The sequence below is a fragment of the Octopus bimaculoides genome, chromosome 25 (assembly GCF_001194135.2).
Source record: "Octopus bimaculoides isolate UCB-OBI-ISO-001 chromosome 25, ASM119413v2, whole genome shotgun sequence".
Taxonomy (NCBI): domain Eukaryota; kingdom Metazoa; phylum Mollusca; class Cephalopoda; order Octopoda; family Octopodidae; genus Octopus; species Octopus bimaculoides.
This window is the reverse complement of record NC_069005.1, coordinates 8,161,856-8,171,131: the sequence shown is the minus strand read 5'-3', so window position 1 is coordinate 8,171,131 and position 9,276 is coordinate 8,161,856. Positions and strand designations below refer to the sequence as shown.

The 9,276-nt window shown below is 37.8% G+C and overlaps 1 protein-coding gene across 2 annotated transcripts in view; it reads right to left on the bottom strand.

Annotated features, from left to right (window-relative positions):
• Positions 1 to 9,276, bottom strand: part of LOC106876357 (pyruvate carboxylase, mitochondrial) — an 87,008-nt gene that overhangs the window by 50,188 nt on the left and 27,544 nt on the right. The gene's annotated exons all lie outside the window — the stretch shown is intronic.

Here is a 9,276-nt window from a genome sequence, read left to right as displayed (position 1 = left end):
GGGGGGGGGAGAAAGGAAGGATTACTTCGTAAATACCCTACTCAGATTTCTTGTTGTTAGAACAAACAAACTCGCTATCTTCTGTATAGTCTACGTGATTATCCTCACCTATGGTCATGAATGCAGTGTGATGACTGAAAGAGTACGACCATGAATGAAAGCAGCCACAATGGGGTTCCTCCAAAAGATCTCTGGAGTAAAGCTGTGCAGCTGCCCTCCACAACACATGTGAATTCCCCACCGATATTCTGTTTATGAGGATGTGTATTTTCTGTGTAGCTATTCCTTTCTCTTACATTGTTCACAAGTGTGTGAAATCTCCGGGTACTCAATTTTCTCGTTTCTTAATAGTTCTTTTTTTTTATAGAAAATAGTTGTTTTTTAAATTTTTACCAGTCTCACTATCCCGTCTCATCTGTATGTGAAGACAACTCTCTTTCGTTTCATTTCCGTGCCTGCGACAGTTTTAGAAGGTTCATTCGAGTTAAATTTTAGGTATCCTCCTTATGTTAAGGCAATTTCTATGGTCCTATTGTTTTTAGTCCCCCCTGGGAAAAGGTAGTACTTGTAGTTTGATATTAGTTTTGTACTGTATACAAACGTATGCATCTTAGAGTAATGTGTGTAGGTCAGAGATCAGGGTGTCTATCCAGGTTGAGCCACTACTTCTCTGCACTGAAAGGTCACAGTTCTGGTACTAAGGACATATGATCAGAATGTCACAAGGAAAAAAACTGAAAGACAGATTCTTCAAGCTGAGCTAACTGGTGAGAGACCTAGGGTTAGACCAAGAACAAGATGGCTGGATAATATCCATAGAACACTATAGAATACTATGGAGGAGGAAGGTGCATGAGGAGTCTACCTCCATGACCAGCAGGAGACTTCGGTGTAGGCCAAGAATGAGACGATTGAATAATGTCCATAGCCTCAGTTGGTCATTCTAGGGAATCCAGCCAGGAAGCATAAAAACAATTGCTTCTGACAGGACCCTATAGAGGAGATGCCTGAGGATTCTACCCCAACAATGACTGACAGAAATCCTAGGCATAGACCAAGAACAAGATGGTTGGATAACATCCATCGTCTCCGTTGGTCACAAAGTAAATATCATAAGATAAAGATAATGAAACGACATACATATTATATTATACTTATTTATTGTGCTTTTACTTATTCATTTTTCTATATGTGACAGTGGATTTTCATCGATGAGTTCATGAACTTTGGTTCTTTTCTCTAAAACTATATATTTATATTTTATACTGTGAAACTTTATTTAATTTTAAATTTTAATAAATTGAATTTAATTGAGTTTTTACCTGTAAATTTGGATTTTTATCCCTAATATTATTATTATAATAATATATATATATATATCGTGTGATCAACCAGACTATTGGATGCTGTTATATATAGCTGGTCACAGTGCATTTAGTATTGTTTTCACTTTTGAATGCCGGGAGGAAATCCAATTTGCCCCCACCACCAACACTGCTGGCCTTGTGCCAAAATTTGAAACTAATATCCTAAGTGTTATTATAAATGTCTTTATCTCATGTCAATAAACTGGGCTTGATAAGGAAGAAAGTATATTTTTCACCTCTGCACTTCACCCTCCTTATACAAGTGTCTCCAGCAGTGGAGGAGATGTGATAAAATATATGAACAGAATGTGGTGGTAACTGTATCTTATCTTTTACTGGTCTCAGACATTGGACTATGGCCATGCTGGGGCACTGCCTTGAAGGGTTTTAGTCAAAAAAATTTCACCTGATACTTTCGTCTGTCTTTAGATTCTGAGTTCAAATTTTGCAGAGGTTGACTTTGCTTTTCGTCCTCTCGGGGTTGATAAAATAAGTCCCAGTTTATCATGGGGCTCCATCTAACTGACTTACCCTTACCCTTTCCTCCTGAAATTACTGGCTTTTATGGTTCATCCGGCTCTTTATGTTCTGAGTTCAAATGTCGACTTTGCCTTTAATCATTTTGGAGGGTGGGCAATAAAGTCAACCATACACTTTGAGGGGAAACGGGGTTGACAGAAACCATGTGAAATGACCCCATTTGATAGAACATACCAGTAATTAAAAAGTGCAACCTTATCACACTATCCCATGCTGATTATATTTGAGAATTAGGGAATGCATGGAAGGGACAGACCCAAGAAGATGTGGGATGAAGTGATGATAAAGGATTCTCAGATGTGGGGTCTCACAGAGGAGATGACAAGGGACTTAGACTTCTAGTGGTTTCCTGTGCTTGAGAAGACACACGAAGCTAAGAAAAATTGTGGCTGCCCATTCATACAGGCATGTCCTCTACAGCCCTCTCTCAGCCAAGGGATCCTAGTTTTGTGAGTTCAAGGGTGCTGGCTCCACATGAAAGTATTTATGATGGTACTATGTAAAAGTACCTGTACAAGTGCCATGTAAAAGCGCCGATGCCGGGGCCCACATAAAAGCACCTTTGCTGGTGCCACAGAAATGCATCCATACCAGTGCCGTGCAAAAGCTGTAGAAACTCTGCCAGATCAGATTGGAGCCTGGTGCAGCCATCTGTTTCGCCAGTCCTCAGTCATGGAAAGCGGATGTTAAACGATGATGATGATGATGATGATGATGACACATGTCTGTGTGGTAAGTAGCTTGCTTACCAACCACATGGTTCTGGGTTCAGTCCCACTGCATGACACCTTGGGCAAGTGTCTTCTACTATAGCCTCGAGCTGACCAAAGCCTTGTGAGTGGATTTGGTAGACGGAAACTGAAAGAAGCAGGTCGTATATATATATGTGTGTGTGTGTATGTATGGATGTATATGTTTGTGTGTCTGTGTTTGTCCCCCACAACATCACTTGATGACCGATGCTGGTGCCTTTACATGCTTACTTCAACTTCATTACAATTTACATCACATCTACATGTGTCGGACAGGTTCTCTTCCACACAGAATCTCACTGTTTGCTACAATTTACCATTATCTCCTTTACGAGGTTCAACAATCTTGATCTCACCTTTCAATACTTCTTCCTCCCATCTTCCTCTATTGCACATTCCTTTCATTTCAATCACTTGGCATTTCTTTATCTAACTCCCATTCTTCAAATACATCACGCGTCCAGACAGAGAGAGAGGAGAGAGATAACAGACTTAGATGCATATATACACTCATATGCAACATTTCGGCTCTTGTGGTTGTTGCTAATAATAATAATAATAATAATAATAATAACAATAATAATAATAATAATAATAATAACAATAATAATAATAATAATAATGATCCTTTTTATTATAGGCACAAGGCCTGAAATTTGTGGGGAGGGGACTAGTCAACTACATTGACCCCAGTGTTTCACTGGTACTTAATTTATCGACCCTGAAAGGATGAAAGGTTAAGTTGACTTCAGCAGAATTTGAACTCAGAACGTAGTGACAGGTGAAATACTACTCAGCATTTCATCCAGTGTGCTAACGATTCTGCCAGCTCACCACCTTAATAATAATAATAATAATAATAATAATAATAATAATAATAATAATCCTTTCTACTATAGGCACAAGGCCTGAAATTTTGGGAGAGGGGATGAGTCAACTGCATTGACCCTAGTGCATAACTGGTACTTAGTTTATCGATCCCCGAAAGGATGAAAGGCAAAGTCGACCCCCTTAATAATAATAATAATAATAATATTGATTACTTACATTATAAATGTGTGGAAGCACATGCCCTAGTGGTTATAGTGGACTCACAGTTGAGGGATCACAAGTTCAGATCTTAGACTGGGCAATGTGTGTATTTATGAGCAAAACACCTAAGCTTCCCATGGTTCTGGTAGAAGGTAATGGACAAACTTCTGCTGACTCTTTTGCCACAAATTTCTCTCACTCTTTCCTCCTGCATCTAGCAGCTCACCTGGAAAAGACTGGCGTCCCGTCCAGGTGGGGAACCTATACACCAATGAAACTAGGTCCTTATGGGCCAGGCATGGCTCAAGAAAGAACAAACAACATAATAATAAATGAAAGTGAAGATGTGTAGCTTCATGGTTAGAGTATTTGGTTCACGATTGTAAGGCAGTGAGTTCAATTCCTGGTACTGCATCGTGTCCCGGTGATACGTTGTATCCTTAAGCAAGACACTTTATTTCACATTGCAAAAATGAGTTGTATCTGTACTTCAAGGGGCCAGCCTTGTTACACTCTGTGTCACACTGAATCTCTCTGAGAATTACATTAAGGGTACACATGTCTGTGGAGTTCTGGAGCAGAACAATTAGTATATGTATATGATATGGTTAACTAGTCTATATCTCCCTCCCTTCCATGTGTGTGCTTGCATACGTGTGTGTGTACATATATGTGACAGTGTGTGTATGAGTGAATGAGGTAGTGAGTGTGTGTATGTGTGAATATTACTACTCCCATTTTACTACTGCGACATCAAAAGGCTTTCTTTTTGCTTCAGTGCAAAGAAGCAAATAGTTAGTGTTTCATCAAAAATTTCACGAGCAGCCTGTTCAAACGAAGGGATCAACTGGAACCCTCGTCATCATACCAGGACAGAATAATTAGTGTACGTATATACTGTTGTTAACTAGTTTATACCTCCCACCCTCCCTCCTTCTCTCTCTCTGTTTCTCTGGTATAGGTACATGCATGGCTGGGTAGTTAAGAAGCTCACTTTGCAATCACTTCGATTTGGGTTCAGTCCCACTGTGCAGCACCTTGAGCAAGTGTCTTCTACTATACCTTCAGGCCAACCAATGACTTGTGAATGAATCTGGTAGATGGAAATTGTGTGGAAGCCCATCATATATATCATCATCGTCGTTTAACGTCCGCTTTCCATGCTAGCATGGGTTGGACGATATATATATATATATATATATATATATATATATATATATATATATATATATATATATATATTGTGAGTGTTATATATATTGTATTATCATAAGTGTGGCATATTGTTGTGTGATACAGTAAGTGTAATACAGTATGATGTATGACATGACACCGCATAGTGTTATGTAAAGCTGTGTACTGGCTAAGTTTACCACAGACAGCTAATAATCTCTACCCTCTCAATTAAACAATCTCAGTACAATAGTTTGATACAGCTCCAAAATACGGGATGGATCGTATTTCTAAAAAGGAAATAAGAGAATATCGCTGATGGCTGCTGCCACATAATTTATTTGAGAATTAGTAAGGGTAACGAAATGTTTGGATTGAAGTGCTTTTGGAATATCAAATTCAAGTAATTTGTGAGATTTTACTTAGCCTCTTAGGCAGTGAGCTGGAAGAATTGGTAGCAAGGCGGGGGAAGGGGATGATGTTTATAGCATTTTGTCTGTCTTCACGTTCTGAGATCACATTCCGCCAAATTGACTTTGCCTTTCATCCTTTTGGTGGGGGTCAATAAAATAAGTACCAGTTGAGTACTGGGGAGGTTGATGTAATTGATTTACCACCCCCTCCTTCAAAATTGCTGGCCTTGTGCGAAAATTTGAAACTGATATTTTAGTCATGCTCAAAGGTGGTGAGTTGGCAAAACCACCAGCACAGCAGGCAAAGTGTTTCGTGGCATTTCATCCGTCCTTACATTCTAAGTTCAAATTCTGCCAAGGTTGACTTCACCTTTCATCCTTTCAGGGTTGATAAAATACCATATTACACGTATAAGGAACCCCCTAATTTTGGGGACTTAAAATTTGGAAAAAAGATTTTGGAAGGAATTATAATACTATCCACGTGTAAGAAACTCCCATATTTTTTTAACCTAATTTTTGACAAAAAAAAAAGGGTTCCTTATACACGTTAAAATACGGTAAGTACCAGTTGAACACTAGTGTTGATGTAATGACTTACCCGCTCCCCCAATATTGTGCTGAAACTTTAAATTGATATTTTAGTCATGCAATCATATCATTCTAAATTTAAATCCCACTAAAAGTTACTCAAACCCAGCAGCCTTTTCTCTATTTAGTGTCAATCGAGGTCGACTTTGCCTTTCATCCTTTCGGGGTCGATGAATTAAGTACCAGTTATGTACTGGAGTCAATCTAATCGACTGGCCCACCACCACTTCAAAAATTTCGGGCCTTGTGCCTAGAGTGGAAAAGAATAAGAAGTAGTGTATTTCAAAATACACACACACAAACACACACACACACACACACACACACAAACACACACAAACACACACACACACACAAACACACACACACACATAGGTGTGTATACCGTAAATCCTCGAGTATAATTCGCATTTTTTTCCCAAAATTTAAAGGTCAAAATCCCTAGTGCGTACTATATACGAGGTCAAAAATGAAAAATATTTTCTAAGCAATGTCCGAGTCTCTATTTGCTGTCCGGCAATGTTTATTCAGATGCATTTTGTGATGTCAGGCGCGAAAATACCTTAAGCCAATACCTTAAGCTATATTTATTTTTCCTTGACGTTATTACTATTATTTCTTTATTTTCTGCAAACAAAGTGCACAATAAAGCTACACGTTTGCATTATGTTATATATACACTAATAATAAAGGACGTTACCGTATATATGTTTACAAACCAAGAATGTTATATAGACCACCTTGACTCAGGGGTGTGTATTATACACAAGGTTTAGGTTTTTCAGAGGTACAGCCCCCTAAAAATCCCCTACGTATTATACTTAAAGGTGGACTATACTCGAGGATTTACGGTATTGTCAGTGGACCATATATCCGAAAAAGAAACACACCCTAAAAGTTAGAGCAGTAATGTATTTACACGAAGTTATATATATCTCTGGTCATAGAGTGACCGATGGTTTTACATCCATAAAGCACTTGACTTTATAGACAATTCGTCAGACACCAATGGCCACAGGGGTCTGACAAGTTGTCTATAAAACAAAGCACTTTATGGATGCAAAATCATTAGTTGCTCTCTAACCAGACATTTATTTAACTTCATGTAAATATATATATAGTCTTTAATTCTTTTACTTGTTCCAGTTATTTGACTGCAGCCATGCTGGAGCACTGCCTTTAGTTAAGCAAATAGGCTCCAGGACTTATTCTAGTAGCCTAGTAGCTATTCTATCAGTCTCTTGTGACGAACCACTAAGTTACGGGGACATAAACACACCAACATCGGTTCTCAAGCGATGGTGAGGGGACAAAAGACACACAAATACATACACACACATATACACATACATACATATGACAGGCTTCTTTCAGTTTCCGTCTACCAAATTCACTCACAAGGCTTTGGTCGACCCGAGGCAATAGTAGAAGACACTTGCTCAAGATGCCACGCAGTGGGACTGAACCTGGAACCATGTGGTCAGGAAGCAAATTTCTTACCACACAGCCACATTTATATATATGTATTAAATGTACATGGGAGACTATTATCCAAAGTTTAAAAGCTTTATTAGAACTGCTGAGCTTGAGAAGATATGTTAAATGAAATCATAAGCATGGTCAGTGCTGGTACACATGAAAGGCGTCCATGCCAGTGATATGTAAAGGGTGCCCATGCCGGTGACACATAAAAGGCGCTCAGTGCACTCTATAGAGTGGTTGGCATTAGGAAGGGCATCCAGCCAGAAAAACCAAACCAAAACAGACTATGGAACAATCAAACCGTCCAACCCATGCCAGCATGGAAAATGGACGTTAAACATTGATGATGATTATGATGATGATGAACCAACATATGGCAACCAGCAACCTTGTCACAGGCCAGACCCAGAAGAACTATGTCAGTGACCAGATTGCAATTGGTGCAATGGAAATTTTGACACCAAATAGTAAATGTTTAAGTGAAGTTAACAGACTTTGCGTGTTTTCTGAATGGCTAATATGTGTGTTCTGCAATATAATTAGTTAAAAATTTATTGATATAAACCATGGTATAACATTGAAACAAAACAGCATTACCACACCAATAATGAGGTTAATAATCGGCAAATTATATTATTAAAACTACCTTGTTGTTGAGAACTAGGTCTTTGAGTTCACTTACATCACATCTCTGTCTTGGTTATGTGAACATATATATATATTCGTTTACTCTTTTACTTGATTCAGTAATTTGACTGCGGCCATGCTGGAGCACCACCTTTAGTCATACTAATCGACCCCGGAAGTTATTCTTTGTAAGCCTGGTACTTATTCTATCAGTCTCTTTTGCCAAACCACTAAGTTACTGGGAAGTAAACACACCAACACTGGTTGTCAAGTGATAGTGGGGGGAAAAAACCAGACACACAAATACATAAACACACACACATATATACGATGGGCTTCTTTCAGTTTCCATCTACCAAATCCACTCACAAGGCTTTGGTCGGCCCAAGGCTATAGTAGAAGACACTTTCCCAAGGTGCCATGCAGTGTGATTGAACCCGGAACCATGTGGTTGGAAAGCAAGCTTCTTACCACACAGCCACTCCTGCGCCTATATATATATATATATATATATATATATATATATATATATATATATTTAGTTTAAAAGAGTTCCAACACTGTCTGTTTTTTATGTTTTATTTATATTCCTGCAGAACAAATGTGGGGTATAGAATATGGAATATACAATATATAATATAATATACAATATATAATATAAAATAAAATAAAATAAAAATGGATGGCACCATGAAAGAAAGTATTGAATGTAGATGAAATATTGAGTGTTCAATATAAAGGATCAAATATATAAATATATAAATATAAATATATAAAGGCGACTCGAGTTTCAGCCCTGAGTAATTAAAACAGTACTTTTGAAAATGAAAGTACTTTTATTTTAATTAAAGTATTAAAAAAAAAAAATTATTTCACGGTATGTTCACACATTCAAATAAAGAAAGTATTTATACTGTGGATATGGTATGTAGAAACAAAAAGAAGCCCATCATGCATGCGTGCATGCATGATTGCATTATCGGCTCCCCAGGACTTGTTTCTTTTTCAAGCCTAGTACTCATTCTATTGGTTCTTTTGCTGAACTGCTTAGTTACAGGGACACACCAACATCAGTTGTTCAGTGGTGATGGAGGACAAACACAGACACAAAGACATGCACACACACACGCACTCATACATAGATACATATATATATATATATATATATATATATATAAAATTTATTAATGAGGGTAGAAATTGAAATTAATCAATTAAAACCAGTGGTCTAGCATATTAAAAAAATCCGAAGATTAAAATTATATTGTATACAAAAATAAGAGGAATGACCAGCAAATG